Raw genomic sequence first — 19,357 nt, forward strand, 5'->3', positions numbered from 1 at the left:
TGTTTGTGTACTTTGGGTAGGATGTAAATGCAGGGTGCGCGGGGTGCTGACACAAAAAGGTATTTGTACTCATGATCGGAAAGGAGACAGGTATTTTTCCAATGGGTCAATTTACTCTCGATAAGTGTGGTGATGTCAGGGAGAGGGTTAGACTGGATAGTGGTGTAGGCTCGTGTATCTTCAAGTTGTCTGTTTATTTCCAAGATATAGTCAGATCTGTCCATCACCACCACGTTACCCCCTTTGTCCGCTTCCTTAATGACTAAGTCTGTACGTTTTGAAAGACCTTGTAGGGCTAGGATTTCTTTTTGTGTCAGATTCTTGTTATGTTTACACTTGTGTGTCCCGAGTTTGTCTTCCAGTTGGAAAAGGTCGGTGCTCACTGCCTTGTAGAAGACATCGATACAGTTATCCGGGGATAGTATCGGCACAAAAGTAGATTTTGGTCTGAGTCCACTGTTCAGCTCAAGATTAGATGGAACGTCAAGTTGGATTAATAGTTCGTCCAGACAGTTGGCAGACAGGGATGGGTTGTCAAGTGAGAGTACTGTCTGTATATCTTGCAGATCCTTGATGGATCTGTTGCATGGTAGAGTTGGGTTAGGTGAGTCCCTGTTGATTGTTACTTTATTGTGGAAGAATTTCTTCAGTTTGAGATTACGTACAAATTTAAAAAGATCGACGTGTAAATTAGTGTAATCAGGTGTGGAAGTAGGACAGAAGCCCAATCCTTTTTTCAGAACATTTATTTCATGTACAGACAGACAAGCGCTAGATAGGTTAATAACCTGTACAGAGTTGTCTAATGTGGTTAGTGAGGCCTGATCTGATTTCTTACTCAAGAATTCTGTGTTTTCGAGATGGAACGGGTTGTCATTTTCTCTCTTGTGTTTGGTGTTGTGTCTGATCCCTCCCCTCCTGGTGTGTTTCTGTTTTGGCCTGGTCTGTTGAAGTTCTGCCGTATCCCTTTCCTGTATCGGCCTAGTTCCTCTAAAAAAGCATTTGGTTGGTGAGAGTCATTTGCGTGAGTAGTATTGTCAGAGGGCCTGTCTAAGGAAAGGCTTGTGCTATCACTGGAAAGATTGGAGACGTCAGACAGACTACCGGAGATGGACTCAGTCGGAGTGGTGAATCTAGTTTGTACGTTGGTGGTTTCTCTATTAACCTGGTCAAATTTTCGTGCAAACGTGTATATTCTTCCACTACTGTAGTCATTCTCGTCCCTAATGAGCTTCCTCATTTTTTTGTCTTTCACATATAGTTGGTAACCATTAAGGATATCTTTCATGATTGCATAGTTCTTATCGGTTGCTTCAGTGAGGTTGAGATTCTTGATCTCCTCCTCAAGTGAGGCAATTTCCAAAAGTAATTTGTTACGTTTTCTGTCAGCATGTTTAATGAGTATGTTTATCATGCTGAAAGAGGTAGAAGAGATGAGATGTTCCCACTCTCCTAACAAATCTAGATCTAGGTCTTCAAATGATGGAAAAATTATGACACGCAGTCCTCTCGGGACTTGTTTGATTTCTGGGTAACGTTTGAGAGTAGTTATGTCCCACCAACGAGCTAATTCTTGTTTCCTGAGTCTTTCTAGTTTGATGAATTTATGTTTGAGCCCTTCTTTGGGTGGTATGGGATTAATGACACGTGTAGTTAGTGGTTTTTTAGAGAACAATTCAGCTGCTAAAGTGTCTCGGTTATCGTCAAAAGAAGCCATGCCTGAACTCTTGGTGGAGAAAATGTCTTGAAAGTAGAAAATACAGCAGTTAATGAAAATCGTTTAAGAGTTGGCGGAGTGCAGCTATACCACAAAGGAGGCAAGACCAAGCCAGAGACTAAATTAAAGACACGGGTAGTGAGTGGTAAGAATGCCGCACTTCTGTTCCGTTACAATTCTTGTTAAGGTAACACTATAAGTTAAATGAGAAAGAGAGGTGCCTCTTGGTCAGGTGCCCCACTACCCTGGTAGGCACAAAGATTTGTGTATCAAGATACACAAAAACAGTAAGTACAGGTAGACCAAGGCACACAGAGAAGTAAAAGTTCAACAATGTTCATGGGATGAAAGTAGAGCCCAAGTACAACGAATCCAAAGGCGAAGAGTAAAGCGATGATTCCGGGTAGGTGTTAAAGGTAGAGTCTTTATTCACAGGTTTAGGTTTGTGTCGTCTTACAGGAAACAGCCAACACGTGTTTCGTCACACAAGTGACTTTATCAAGGCTGTGAAGAAGTAATAAAAATATACCAATATATACAGTTGGTCTGAATATATGAAATTTACAAAAAAAATTTACAATGTATGTTAAACCCGTAATCATCAATGAAAAAGATGCATGCGCGATTAGATGCAAGTGAGAAAACAGTCATGCGGCACGGCAAAAAATGGATGCTGTTATGTTGATCCAAACACAAGTGCGAGTTAAAGCAAAGACTGTGTGCAGTGAGTTCGGCGCGACGCGTCTATTTTGTATGCCTACGAATATGGTGAATATATCGTGAAGTGAACCCAAACATCAGTAAGATAGAAAGCAAACAGGTAAGGTTACCACAGTGACAACAGTGATTATGTTGGTAGAGTAAAGTATAGTACCATATGAGAGGGTTTGGCCCGAGACAGCGCTCAGAGAGAGTGGCAATGTAGCCAGAAAGGGAATGAGTTCAGAAAAGGGGAAAGAAGAGGGAGAGGAAAACGTGATGTGGGGTAATACAGAAATTGCTACAAAGGTAAGTCATGGAAAACCATACCTGGGCCCGTCCGGCCAGAGGCACAAGAAGACAGTAAATTCAGTAAATGTAGAAATGAAGATTTCCAGTGGTCGAGTATACGGTGATATCAGAGCCCTGATAAGCCCAAAATGTAACCTAATTGGGTAAACAGAATTGTTGTCAAAGAGGTTGTAGGGGTTGGAATCTCCAAAAATGGCTTGCGGCGTAGAATAGTTTGAAAAATTAGATCGAAAAAGCTCGATTGCTGGTAAGGCACAATGTTGAGGTAATATATAAGCGCGAGGTAATATTATCCATGCCCTGAAAAAATAATAAGACTGAGCCAATGTAAGGCATTAGGTGTCAGCGTGTCCGTAGACTTAAAGTGAAAGCCGGGCAGATTCATCAACATTAAACACTGGAGTAAGCCTCCGTTGCATAAGAGTAGGTAACAACACCTTGGAAAGTAAAAGCAAAAAGCTTGCTTGTATGTCAATTGAATATGCCAATGACCGAGTTGTAGCGTGTACGAAAGTCGGTTTGCATAATACTATTTATCTAAGTATACAAACAGAAGCAGTGAAGAAGGGAAAGAGGATAGTATGTAATGTAGTTTTAAAGAAGTGAGGATAGTTAAAGAGTGTGGTGTGTGTAAAACACCGAGAGAATCACCCGACAATGTGGAGACGTATATGTATTAAGGGATTAATACAGTTAAGGAAATTAAAGAACATATATACAGCCCTACATTACATACTATCCTCTTTCCCTTCTTCACTGCTTCTGTTTGTCCACTCACATTGACTTCTGTTGGTCCACTTACATTGACTTGTTCTTTCATATTCTTTCCTGTAATTTCATTTTTTATAGTCATCTCTCAGTCTTTTCTACTATATTTCTAATGCATTCGTATCCTTCCCAATATGGCCGCCTACGTTCCCTTCCTTCTTCCCGTGATTTTAGCCGCCCACCTCCCTACAACTGTTTAGCCTAGTCCCTCTTCTATTTCTACCCGTTCTGATTGAGTTTAAAACGAACGTGCGTCGTTGAGCTACGGACTCGCTTCGCCAAATTAGAAACTCCCGGACCAACATTCAGGTAATCGGGACCCTCCCAACGTGGCTCATACTACTGGGGGGTTCTTTTTCACTATTTTCCACTCACCATACTTAGATAAATAGTATTATGCAAACCGACTTTCGTACACGCTACAACTCGGTCATTGGCATATTCAATTGACATACAAGCAAGCTTTTTGCTTTTACTTTCCAAGGTGTTGTTACCTACTCTTATGCAACGGAGGCTTACTCCAGTGTTTAATGTTGATGAATCTGCCCGGCTTTCACTTTAAGTCTACGGACACGCTGACACCTAATGCCTTACATTGGCTCAGTCTTATTATTTTTTCAGGGCATGGATAATATTACCTCGCGCTTATATATTAGCGCAACATTGTGCCTTACCAGCAATCGAGCTTTTTCGATCTAATTTTTCAAACTATTCTACGCCGCAAGCCATTTTTGGAGATTCCAACCCCTACAACCTCTTTGACAACAATTCTGTTTACCCAATTAGGTTACATTTTGGGCTTATTAGGGCTCTGATATCACCGTATACTCGACCACTGGAAATCTTCATTTCTACATTTACTGAATTTACTGTCTTCTTGTGCCTCTGGCCGGACGGGCCCAGGTATGGTTTTCCATGACTTACCTTTGTAGCAATTTCTATATTACCCCACATCACTTTTTCCTCTCCCTCTTCTTTCCCCTTTTCTGAACTCATTCCCTTTCTGGCTACCTTGCCACTCTCTCTGAGCGCTGTCTCGGGCCAAACCCTCTCATATGGTACTATACTTTACTCTACCAACATAATCACTGTTGTCACTGTGGTAACCTTACCTGTTTGCTTTCTATCTTACTGATGTTTGGGTTCACTTCACGATATATTCACCATATTCGTAGGCATACAAAATAGACGCGTCGCGCCGAACTCACTGCACACAGTCTTTGCTTTAACTCGCACTTGTGTTTGGATCAACATAACAGCATCCATTTTTTGCCGTGCCGCATGACTGTTTTCTCACTTGCATCTAATCGCGCATGCATCTTTTTCATTGATGATTACGGGTTTAACATACATTGTAAAAAAAAATTGTAAATTTCATATATTCAGACCAACTGTATATATTGGTATATTTTTATTACTTCTTCACAGCCTTGATAAAGTCACTTGTGTGACGAAACACGTGTTGGCTGTTTCCTGTAATACGACACAAACCTAAACCTGTGAATAAAGACTCTACCTTTAACACCTACCCGGAATCATCGCTTTACTCTTCGCCTTTGGATTCGTTGTACTTGGGCTCTACTTTCATCCCATGAACATTGTTGAACTTTTACTTCTCTGTGTGCCTTGGTCTACCTGTACTTACTGTTTTTGTGTATCTTGATACACAAATCTTTGTGCCTACCATGGTAGTGGGGCACCTGACCAAGAGGCACCTCTCTTTCTCATTTAACTTATAGTGTTACCTTAACAAGAATTGTAACGGAACGGAAGTGCGGCATTCTTACCACTCACTACCCGTGTCTTTAATTTAGTCTCTGGCTTGGTCTTGCCTCCTTTGTGGTATAGCTGCACTCCGCCAACTCTTAAACGATTTTCATTAACTGCTGTATTTTCTACTTTCAAGACATTTTCTCCACCAAGAGTTCAGGCATGGCTTCTTTTGACGATAACCGAGACACTTTAGCAGCTGAATTGTTCTCTAAAAAACCACTAACTACACGTGTCATTAATCCCATACCACCCAAAGAAGGGCTCAAACATAAATTCATCAAACTAGAAAGACTCAGGAAACAAGAATTAGCTCGTTGGTGGGACATAACTACTCTCAAACGTTACCTAGAAATCAAACAAGTCCCGAGAGGACTGCGTGTCATAATTTTTCCATCATTTGAAGACCTAGATCCAGATTTGTTAGGAGAGTGGGAACATCTCATCTCTTCTACCTCTTTCAGCATGATAAACATACTCATTAAACATGCTGACAGAAAACGTAACAAATTACTTTTGGAAATTGCCTCACTTGAGGAGGAGATCAAGAATCTCAACCTCACTGAAGCAACCGATAAGAACTATGCAATCATGAAAGATATCCTTAATGGTTACCAACTATATGTGAAAGACAAAAAAATGAGGAAGCTCATTAGGGACGAGAATGACTACAGTAGTGGAAGAATATACACGTTTGCACGAAAATTTGACCAGGTTAATAGAGAAACCACCAACGTACAAACTAGATTCACCACTCCGACTGAGTCCATCTCCGGTAGTCTGTCTGACGTCTCCAATCTTTCCAGTGATAGCACAAGCCTTTCCTTAGACAGGCCCTCTGACAATACTACTCACGCAAATGCCTCTCACCAACCAAATGCTTTTTTAGAGGAACTAGGCCGATACAGGAAAGGGATACGGCAGAACTTCAACAGACCAGGCCAAAACAGAAACACACCAGGAGGGGAGGGATCAGACACAACACCAAACACAAGAGAGAAAATGACAACCCGTTCCATCTCGAAAACACAGAAATCTTGAGTAAGAAATCAGATCAGGCCTCACTAACCACATTAGACAACTCTGTACAGGTTATTAACCTATCTAGCGCTTGTCTGTCTGTACATGAAATAAATGTTCTGAAAAAAGGATTGGGCTTCTGTCCTACTTCCACACCTGATTACACTAATTTACACGTCGATCTTTTTAAATTTGTACGTAATCTCAAACTGAAGAAATTCTTCCACAATAAAGTAACAATCAACAGGGACTCACCTAACCCAACTCTACCATGCAACAGATCCATCAAGGATCTGCAAGATATACAGACAGTACTCTCACTTGACAACCCATCCCTGTCTGCCAACTGTCTGGACGAACTATTAATCCAACTTGACGTTCCATCTAATCTTGAGCTGAACAGTGGACTCAGACCAAAATCTACTTTTGTGCCGATACTACCCCCGGATAACTGTATCGATGTCTTCTACAAGGCAGTGAGCACCGACCTTTTCCAACTGGAAGACAAACTCGGGACACACAAGTGTAAACATAACAAGAATCTGACACAAAAAGAAATCCTAGCCCTACAAGGTCTTTCAAAACGTACAGACTTAGTCATTAAGGAAGCGGACAAAGGGGGTAACGTGGTGGTGATGGACAGATCTGACTATATCTTGGAAATAAACAGACAACTTGAAGATACACGAGCCTACACCACTATCCAGTCTAACCCTCTCCCTGACATCACCACACTTATCGAGAGTAAATTGACCCATTGGAAAAATACCTGTCTCCTTTCCGATCATGAGTACAAATACCTTTTTGTGTCAGCACCCCGCGCACCCTGCATTTACATCCTACCCAAAGTACACAAACAGGGCAGCTTTCCACAGGGCAGGCCCATCATCTCAGGAATTGGTTCTCCCACAGAACACATTTCTGAGTATATTGACTCCTTCTTACAACCCATGGTTCGGAATCTTCCCTCTTACATTCAAGATACCAGGGATCTCCTATGTCAACTTGAGGACATAGAATGGAATGATGATTGTATTTTTGTCAGTCTAGATGTTAGTTCACTGTACACCTCAATCCCCCTAGAAAAGGGTTTGGAGATGCTCTCATTGACTCTCTTTTCACGCGATGCCACCTTGTATGAACACACGCTTATGCTTCTTGATCTAACATGGTTGGTACTTGAAAACAATGTGTTCTTACATAATGGTAATTGGTACCGACAAAGCCAGGGGGTAGCGATGGGTGCTAAATTCTCTCCATCATATGCCAACCTGTACATGGGACAGTTTGAAAAAATTCACCTTTGGTCCAAATGCCCGGCACATATCAATCAACACATTCTGTTTTGGGGAAGGTACATTGACGATATTCTCACTATTTGGACAGGCAGTATTTCTGATCTAGACACATTCATAGTTCATCTCAACAACAATGACTTCAATCTAACCTTTACACATAAGACAGATCGCACCCAAATTGAATTTCTGGATCTTCTTCTATATACTACCGACAACAGAATTACCTCCAGGCTGTACAGAAAACCAACAGCCTGCAACTCTATCCTACATGCGCAGAGTGCCCACCCCTTGACACAAATTAAAGCAATTCCATATGGGGAAATGATTAGAGTTCGTCGTAACTGTACCAATACTGACATCTTCAAAGATGAACTCAAGAAGCTAACACACCGTTTCCAAGCACGGGGGTACTCTGAGAAGCTCATCTCAACGGCTACCAAACGGGTTTCCAATATTAATCAACACTCGCTCCTCATAAGGGGCTCAAAAAGAACGTCCAAAACATCTAACAAACGTCCCGTTTCCTTCATCACTCAGTATAGCCCTGCCAGCAAAACTGTACTTCACATCCTCAAACGACACTGGCACCTACTACTCCTTGACTCAGGTCTTAGAAACTACATCAACAGCTCACCTACCATGACGCATAGCAGGGGACGCACCCTTAGGAACATCTTATGCCCTAGCTTTCTCATGCCCCATACACAGACACACCCCCCAACTTGGTTTCCTACGAAACCCAATGGATTCTTCAAATGTGGGGGCTGTATTTCCTGCCAAATGGCTCTCAACAGAACTACTTCGTTCTCCTACAATACTAAGACGGTCTACAATGTCAAGAGCTTTATCAATTGTAATACTAGATACACAGTATACTGTATCATCTGTGCATGTGGCCGCATCTATATCGGCAGTACTATACGGCCACTCAAAGAACGGGTTCAGGAACATATTAGGGCTATCAGAAACAACAACAATGCATACCCGCTGGCTGTTCATTTCAACACCTCACATGGTGAGAGGGACATCCTCAACATCAAATTTCACGGAATTGCTCAGGTCACAGGATCACCTAGACTGGGTGACAGAACCAGGGACCTCCGCAAGTGCGAGGCCAAATGGATTCTCAAACTCCGTGCAGTTGAATTTGGCCTCAACACTGACCACGAACTGCATTTTTTCCTCACGTAAAATGTGTTTACCATCAATGCTATGTTTCTGTGTTTATTACTTTTTTGTTTGTACTATGTAATATACATGACTGTAACTTTCACAATACTTGTTGCGCATTGCCATATCCTGGCATCGGCTCTACACAGAAAGTGACCACATTTATGTACACACTGCACCCTATGCTTTGATTGACTCAGAGAAACCTGGCCTGGAATATCTCAACATTGTTGTGTCTACCATCAGTATGAATTGCTTTTCCTAACTTGTCTATAACCACGGAACTTACAAACTCTTCCAATGTGTTTCGCTGTTGCTTTTACTACATTACTCTATGTCTAATATTGAATAACCACCCTAGATGACATGACACCTGTACATAATATGTTTCCTACACAGCTCAGCAGTACTCACGGGCTGTATATATGTTCTTTAATTTCCTTAACTGTATTAATCCCTTAATACATATACGTCTCCACATTGTCAGGGGATTCTCTCGGTGTTTTACACACACCACACTCTTTAACTATCCTCACTTCTTTAAAACTACATTACATACTATCCTCTTTCCCTTCTTCACTGCTTCTGTTTGTCCACTCACATTGACTTCTGTTGGTCCACTTACATTGACTTGTTCTTTCATATTCTTTCCTGTAATTTCATTTTTATAGTCATCTCTCAGTCTTTTCTACTATATTTCTAATGCATTCGTATCCTTCCCAATATGGCCGCCTACGTTCCCTTCCTTCTTCCCGTGATTTTAGCCGCCCACCTCCCTACAACTGTTTAGCCTAGTCCCTCTTCTATTTCTACCCGTTCTGATTGAGTTTAAAACGAACGCGCGTCGTTGAGCTACGGACTCGCTTCGCCAAATTAGAAACTCCCGGACCAACATTCAGGTAATCGGGACCCTCCCAACGTGGCTCATACTACTGGGGGGTTCTTTTTCACTATTTTCCACTCACCATACTTAGATAAATAGTATTATGCAAACCGACTTTCGTACACGCTACAACTCGGTCATTGGCATATTCAATTGACATACAAGCAAGCTTTTTGCTTTTACTTTCCAAGGTGTTGTTACCTACTCTTATGCAACGGAGGCTTACTCCAGTGTTTAATGTTGATGAATCTGCCCGGCTTTCACTTTAAGTCTACGGACACGCTGACACCTAATGCCTTACATTGGCTCAGTCTTATTATTTTTTCAGGGCATGGATAATATTACCTCGCGCTTATATATTAGCGCAACATTGTGCCTTACCAGCAATCGAGCTTTTTCGATCTAATTTTTCAAACTATTCTACGCCGCAAGCCATTTTTGGAGATTCCAACCCCTACAACCTCTTTGACAACAATTCTGTTTACCCAATTAGGTTACATTTTGGGCTTATCAGGGCTCTGATATCACCGTATACTCGACCACTGGAAATCTTCATTTCTACATTTACTGAATTTACTGTCTTCTTGTGCCTCTGGCCGGACGGGCCCAGGTATGGTTTTCCATGACTTACCTTTGTAGCAATTTCTATATTACCCCACATCACGTTTTCCTCTCCCTCTTCTTTCCCCTTTTCTGAACTCATTCCCTTTCTGGCTACCTTGCCACTCTCTCTGAGCGCTGTCTCGGGCCAAACCCTCTCATATGGTACTATACTTTACTCTACCAACATAATCACTGTTGTCACTGTGGTAACCTTACCTGTTTGCTTTCTATCTTACTGATGTTTGGGTTCACTTCACGATATATTCACCATATTCGTAGGCATACAAAATAGACGCGTCGCGCCGAACTCACTGCACACAGTCTTTGCTTTAACTCGCACTTGTGTTTGGATCAACATAACAGCATCCATTTTTTGCCGTGCCGCATGACTGTTTTCTCACTTGCATCTAATCGCGCATGCATCTTTTTCATTGATGATTACGGGTTTAACATACATTGTAAAAAAAAATTGTAAATTTCATATATTCAGACCAACTGTATATATTGGTATATTTTTATTACTTCTTCACAGCCTTGATAAAGTCACTTGTGTGACGAAACACGTGTTGGCTGTTTCCTGTAAGACGACACAAACCTAAACCTGTGAATAAAGACTCTACCTTTAACACCTACCCGGAATCATCGCTTTACTCTTCGCCTTTGGATTCGTTGTACTTGGGCTCTACTTTCATCCCATGAACATTGTTGAACTTTTACTTCTCTGTGTGCCTTGGTCTACCTGTACTTACTGTTTTTGTGTATCTTGATACACAAATCTTTGTGCCTACCAGGGTAGTGGGGCACCTGACCAAGAGGCACCTCTCTTTCTCATTTAACTTATAGTGTTACCTTAACAAGAATTGTAACGGAACGGAAGTGCGGCATTCTTACCACTCACTACCCGTGTCTTTAATTTAGTCTCTGGCTTGGTCTTGCCTCCTTTGTGGTATAGCTGCACTCCGCCAACTCTTAAACGATTTTCATTAACTGCTGTATTTTCTACTTTCAAGACATTTTCTCCACCAAGAGTTCAGGCATGGCTTCTTTTGACGATAACCGAGACACTTTAGCAGCTGAATTGTTCTCTAAAAAACCACTAACTACACGTGTCATTAATCCCATACCACCCAAAGAAGGGCTCAAACATAAATTCATCAAACTAGAAAGACTCAGGAAACAAGAATTAGCTCGTTGGTGGAACATAACTACTCTCAAACGTTACCTAGAAATCAAACAAGTCCCGAGAGGACTGCGTGTCATAATTTTTCCATCATTTGAAGACCTAGATCCAGATTTGTTAGGAGAGTGGGAACATCTCATCTCTTCTACCTCTTTCAGCATGATAAACATACTCATTAAACATGCTGACAGAAAACGTAACAAATTACTTTTGGAAATTGCCTCACTTGAGGAGGAGATCAAGAATCTCAACCTCACTGAAGCAACCGATAAGAACTATGCAATCATGAAAGATATCCTTAATGGTTACCAACTATATGTGAAAGACAAAAAAATGAGGAAGCTCATTAGGGACGAGAATGACTACAGTAGTGGAAGAATGTACACGTTTGCACGAAAATTTGACCAGGTTAATAGAGAAACCACCAACGTACAAACTAGATTCACCACTCCGACTGAGTCCATCTCCGGTAGTCTGTCTGACGTCTCCAATCTTTCCAGTGATAGCACAAGCCTTTCCTTAGACAGGCCCTCTGACAATACTACTCACGCAAATGCCTCTCACCAACCAAATGCTTTTTTAGAGGAACTAGGCCGATACAGGAAAGGGATACGGCAGAACTTCAACAGACCAGGCCAAAACAGAAACACACCAGGAGGGGAGGGATCAGACACAACACCAAACACAAGAGAGAAAATGACAACCCGTTCCATCTCGAAAACACAGAAATCTTGAGTAAGAAATCAGATCAGGCCTCACTAACCACATTAGACAACTCTGTACAGGTTATTAACCTATCTAGCGCTTGTCTGTCTGTACATGAAATAAATGTTCTGAAAAAAGGATTGGGCTTCTGTCCTACTTCCACACCTGATTACACTAATTTACACGTCGATCTTTTTAAATTTGTACGTAATCTCAAACTGAAGAAATTCTTCCACAATAAAGTAACAATCAACAGGGACTCACCTAACCCAACTCTACCATGCAACAGATCCATCAAGGATCTGCAAGATATACAGACAGTACTCTCACTTGACAACCCATCCCTGTCTGCCAACTGTCTGGACGAACTATTAATCCAACTTGATGTTCCATCTAATCTTGAGCTGAACAGTGGACTCAGACCAAAATCTACTTTTGTGCCGATACTACCCCCGGATAACTGTATCGATGTCTTCTGCAAGGCAGTGAGCACCGACCTTTTCCAACTGGAAGACAAACTCGGGACACACAAGTGTAAACATAACAAGAATCTGACACAAAAAGAAATCCTAGCCCTACAAGGTCTTTCAAAACGTACAGACTTAGTCATTAAGGAAGCGGACAAAGGGTGTAACGTGGTGGTGATGGACAGATCTGACTATATCTTGGAAATAAACAGACAACTTGAAGATACACGAGCCTACACCACTATCCAGTCTAACCCTCTCCCTGACATCACCACACTTATCGAGAGTAAATTGACCCATTGGAAAAATACCTGTCTCCTTTCCGATCATGAGTACAAATACCTTTTTGTGTCAGCACCCCGCGCACCCTGCATTTACATCCTACCCAAAGTACACAAACAGGGCAGCTTTCCACAGGGCAGGCCCATCATCTCAGGAATTGGTTCTCCCACAGAACACATTTCTGAGTATATTGACTCCTTCTTACAACCCATGGTTCGGAATCTTCCCTCTTACATTCAAGATACCAGGGATCTCCTATGTCAACTTGAGGACATAGAATGGAATGATGATTGTATTTTCGTCAGTCTAGATGTTAGTTCACTGTACACCTCAATCCCCCTAGAAAAGGGTTTGGAGATGCTCTCATTGACTCTCTTTTCACGCGATGCCACCTTGTATGAACACACGCTTATGCTTCTTGATCTAACACGGTTGGTACTTGAAAACAATGTGTTCTTACATAATGGTAATTGGTACCGACAAAGCCCGGGGGTAGCGATGGGTGCTAAATTCTCTCCATCATATGCCAACCTGTACATGGGACAGTTTGAAAAAATTCACCTTTGGTCCAAATGCCCGGCACACATCAATCAACACATTCTGTTTTGGGGAAGGTACATTGACGATATTCTCACTATTTGGACAGGCAGTATTTCTGATCTAGACACATTCATAGTTCATCTCAACAACAATGACTTCAATCTAACCTTTACACATAAGACAGATCGCACCCAAATTGAATTTCTGGATCTTCTTCTATATACTACCGACAACAGAATTACCTCCAGGCTGTACAGAAAACCAACAGCCTGCAACTCTATCCTACATGCGCAGAGTGCCCATCCCTTGACACAAATTAAAGCAATTCCATATGGGGAAATGATTAGAGTTCGTCGTAACTGTACCAATACTGACATCTTCAAAGATGAACTCAAGAAGCTAACACACCGTTTCCAAGCACGGGGGTACTCTGAAAAGCTCATCTCAACGGCTACCAAACGGGTTTCCAATATTAATCAACACTCGCTCCTCATAAGGGGCTCAAAAAGAACGTCCAAAACATCTAACAAACGTCCCGTTTCCTTCATCACTCAGTATAGCCCTGCCAGCAAAACTGTACTTCACATCCTCAAACGACACTGGCACCTACTACTCCTTGACTCAGGTCTTAGAAACTACATCAACAGCTCACCTACCATGACGCATAGCAGGGGACGCACCCTTAGGAACATCTTATGCCCTAGCTTTCTCATGCCCCATACACAGACACACCCCCCAACTTGGTTTCCTACGAAACCCAATGGATTCTTCAAATGTGGGGGCTGTATTTCCTGCCAAATGGCTCTCAACAGAACTACTTCGTTCTCCTACAATACTAAGACGGTCTACAATGTCAGGAGCTTTATCAATTGTAATACTAGATACACAGTATACTGTATCATCTGTGCATGTGGCCGCATCTATATCGGCAGTACTATACGGCCACTCGAAGAACGGGTTCAGGAACATATTAGGGCTATCAGAAACAACAACAATGCATACCCGCTGGCTGTTCATTTCAACACGTCACATGGTGAGAGGGACATCCTCAACATCAAATTTCACGGAATTGCTCAGGTCACAGGATCACCTAGACTGGGTGACAGAACCAGGGACCTCCGCAAGTGCGAGGCCAAATGGATTCTCAAACTCCGTGCAGTTGAATTTGGACTCAACACTGACCACGAACTGCATTTTTTCCTCACGTAAAATGTGTTTACCATCAATGCTATGTTTCTGTGTTTATTACTTTTTTGTTTGTACTATGTAATATACATGACTGTAACTTTCACAATACTTGTTGCGCATTGCCATATCCTGGCATGGGCTCTACACAGAAAGTGACCACATTTATGTACACACTGCACCCTATGCTTTGATTGACTCAGAGAAACCTGGCCTGGAATATCTCAACATTGTTGTGTCTACCATCAGTATGAATTGCTTTTCCTAACTTGTCTATAACCACGGAACTTACAAACTCTTCCAATGTGTTTCGCTGTTGATTTTACTACATTACTCTATGTCTAATATTGAATAACCACCCTAGATGACATGACACCTGTACATAATATGTTTCCTACACAGCTCAGCAGTACTCACGGGCTGTATATATGTTCTTTAATTTCCTTAACTGTATTAATCCCTTAATACATATACGTCTCCACATTGTCGGGTGATTCTCTCGGTGTTTTACACACACCACACTCTTTAACTATCCTCACTTCTTTAAAACTACATTACATACTATCCTCTTTCCCTTCTTCACTGCTTCTGTTTGTCCACTCACATTGACTTCTGTTGGTCCACTTACATTGACTTGTTCTTTCATATTCTTTCCTGTAATTTCATTTTTTATAGTCATCTCTCAGTCTTTTCTACTATATTTCTAATGCATTCGTATCCTTCCCAATATGGCCGCCTACGTTCCCTTCCTTCTTCCCGTGATTTTAGCCGCCCACCTCCCTACAACTGTTTAGCCTAGTCCCTCTTCTATTTCTACCCGTTCTGATTGAGTTTAAAACGAACGCGCGTCGTTGAGGTACGGACTCGCTTCGCCAAATTAGAAACTCCCGGACCAACATTCAGGTAATCGGGACCCTCCCAACGTGGCTCATACTACTGGGGGGTTCTTTTTCACTATTTTCCACTCACCATACTTAGATAAATAGTATTATGCAAACCGACTTTCGTACACGCTACAACTCGGTCATTGGCATATTCAATTGACATACAAGCAAGCTTTTTGCTTTTACTTTCCAAGGTGTTGTTACCTACTCTTATGCAACGGAGGCTTACTCCAGTGTTTAATGTTGATGAATCTGCCCGGCTTTCACTTTAAGTCTACGGACACGCTGACACCTAATGCCTTACATTGGCTCAGTCTTATTATTTTTTCAGGGCATGGATAATATTACCTCGCGCTTATATATTAGCGCAACATTGTGCCTTACCAGCAATCGAGCTTTTTCGATCTAATTTTTCAAACTATTCTACGCCGCAAGCCATTTTTGGAGATTCCAACCCCTACAACCTCTTTGACAACAATTCTGTTTACCCAATTAGGTTACATTTTGGGCTTATCAGGGCTCTGATATCACCGTATACTCGACCACTGGAAATCTTCATTTCTACATTTACTGAATTTACTGTCTTCTTGTGCCTCTGGCCGGACGGGCCCAGGTATGGTTTTCCATGACTTACCTTTGTAGCAATTTCTATATTACCCCACATCACGTTTTCCTCTCCCTCTTCTTTCCCCTTTTCTGAACTCATTCCCTTTCTGGCTACCTTGCCACTCTCTCTGAGCGCTGTCTCGGGCCAAACCCTCTCATATGGTACTATACTTTACTCTACCAACATAATCACTGTTGTCACTGTGGTAACCTTACCTGTTTGCTTTCTATCTTACTGATGTTTGGGTTCACTTCACGATATATTCACCATATTCGTAGGCATACAAAATAGACGCGTCGCGCCGAACTCACTGCACACAGTCTTTGCTTTAACTCGCACTTGTGTTTGGATCAACATAACAGCATCCATTTTTTGCCGTGCCGCATGACTGTTTTCTCACTTGCATCTAATCGCGCATGCATCTTTTTCATTGATGATTACGGGTTTAACATACATTGTAAAAAAAATTTGTAAATTTCATATATTCAGACCAACTGTATATATTGGTATATTTTTATTACTTCTTCACAGCCTTGATAAAGTCACTTGTGTGACGAAACACATGTTGGCTGTTTCCTGTAAGACGACACAAACCTAAACCTGTGAATAAAGACTCTACCTTTAACACCTACCCGGAATCATCGCTTTACTCTTCGCCTTTGGATTCGTTGTACTTGGGCTCTACTTTCATCCCATGAACATTGTTGAACTTTTACTTCTCTGTGTGCCTTGGTCTACCTGTACTTTCTAGTTATCAACATTAATAATAATCAAAACACACCATGACCTTTCAGACATGAATAACCACACAACCTTTAATAAGATTTTAGATATTTATTCCCTATTTGTTACAATCTACTAGCAAGTTCATTAGTCTCAATACAAACGAACACATCAACAATGTGACAATATGGCAACTTGAATAAGACTTTATCAGAGCAAAGATCATGAACATTAGAACAAAGCACGACGTCAACATGAATCAACTTTAGCAGAATATCGTTAGCACATTATTCAACAAAGCAAATATTCAGTCATTTGTCTATTTATACCCAATATTAGTGAATTCCTTGACTAACCTCTAATCATCATCAGCATGCTGGGCTTCATGCAAAAACAGTTTAGTAACACGAATTTAGAAAACACCTAACTATGGCCTCTGTCAAAAAAGCAGTTGGTACCTAGAAAGGAAAGGCAAAAAGACAATTACAATTTATCATCATATAGTTACCCTCCATAATGGGTCAGCATACAGAATCAGTCTTCGTCCTCAGGACAGCAGTTCATTCGCCATCAGCCAGGATAGACAGCAAAGTCTCGGCAAGATAGGATGAGAAGGAATTCTTCCCTCATAAGGAGGAGAAGTAAGTATCAGGCAAGGCAAAAAAAGGTAAGGATGGTTTAAAGTATCAAACAGCAAAGACTAAGACGGAATATCAGAGTAACAGCAGGGGTGTCCCTCTAATGGCTGATTTCTCCTTGTGTCACTTCGTTAAATTGAATTTGCCAGACAAGTCTCTAATTTCCAATTGGTCAAAGTTTGGCGCATCGTTATCTCTGTCCAATAATCCGTTGATCACCTTATTAGAATTTCCACCTAAGACAGTTCTCATGCAGTTTATTGGCTCCTGTAATTTATGTCTTCAACGGGTAGAATGTCAGGTAAGAAAAGTTACACCCGCCGCTCCAGTCAGTAGTTCCATTGTCTTAACCAGTTTAGGTGATCTTGTACCTGTTGCGAATTACACTGTTGCATTCGGCAAGAATGTCTCCTTGAGCAAGTCGGGTCTCATGAAAAAGAATTTACTACGGTTACACGCACATCTCTAGCTTCTGGAAAAGTACAGTTTCATGTCCTTCAGGAAGACAGCACATTGCACGGTAGAAAAACACAGTTAATATGAGACCAGGCAGCTAGGCCCAGACCCTTGCTAACTAAGGCCTAGTGATTAATTCAGCAAAACCTTAATACAAAACTCATAATGCTAATACAAAATCATAGATGAGCACATTATTTATTCATTATTAGTGAAGTTCATTAATCATATATACATTGGTGGCCACTCCCCGTGGGCACATTTCAAACCCGTACATTATCTTTCTTCTATCACGTTTCTATGGAGCTTCATTATACATTAATTTGCAAGCTTTTCATGTTAATATTGAATATAAAAATTACACTCCAACAAGGTTACCTTTTGATCTGAGGAAAGACTTTCAGCAGAGTTTTACATATCAATGGGCGTGGAGCACAAAGCCAAGGAGGGTTCGACCCAGTGTTCTGGCGAAGCACGTAACAAAATCCACAAAAGTGGATCACTCCCCTTTAAAATTTTACATAAACAGTTTGTGCCATTTTTGCATGCTAAATTAGGATAGGCAATTAGAGTCGCCCAAGAAGATAGAAGGACAGGGCCTCACTAGCCATTGTGGCACATGGGCATTTCCCAAGTGGGCTGCATTCTTCCAGTATCTGACAAAATAAAGATAAATGAAAAATAACAGGAAGAAAAAGAAGTATGCTCTTACAATCGCAAAGCCTGTGCCAAAGGCTCATCTTTTCTTAGAGTGCTCCTGTCCGGAATTGGAGCTCGCGTATGTAAATCAAATAAAAAGGGTAAATGAAATATTTGTTGAAGGACTTGTGGGAAACCAAAGTATTAAACATTTGTTGATGTTTCTCTCTATCTAAAATTAGATTCCGGTTCTATTACATGACCACAGTATTGTTCTGCGCTGAAAAGCGAGTTCATTGTCTCCTGCATTACATCTGTTTATAACTGGTTGCCAGGGAGACCGTTTTTATTCTGTATTGGAAACTTCCGTCATATGGAAAAAAACAACACGATTACGCAGCTACGAGTGACCCAAACCTCTACTTTTCACTGTGCTCTTGCCGCCATTATCTTCAAAGCATTTAGTTGACAACAAAATAAAAGGCCCTCTAAATCACTCCTGCTTGTATTTGTTGTTTTATAGGCCACTGACGTGCTCCGTTGACGTAGGCTGTAGTAACCTCCTGTCATATATTCGGCCCTAGTGGTTTGTTTTGCTTTTTGGATTTCCTGTTTGCAGTGCAATCAGATTCTAAAATGGCATGACTATCCGTCGAACATAGGGACAATAACACTATCAGGTCCTAATAATATGTTCGGTACATGCACTGCAGGTCATCTATGATAAGCAGAATTATTTTAAATCAGTCTCCGGCTCCGCCAGTTATTGTTGCCAAGACAGTAAAGACCTTGGCCCAAATTTACAAAGAAA

The sequence above is a fragment of the Pleurodeles waltl genome, chromosome 4_1 (assembly GCF_031143425.1).
Source record: "Pleurodeles waltl isolate 20211129_DDA chromosome 4_1, aPleWal1.hap1.20221129, whole genome shotgun sequence".
Lineage (NCBI taxonomy): Eukaryota > Metazoa > Chordata > Amphibia > Caudata > Salamandridae > Pleurodeles > Pleurodeles waltl.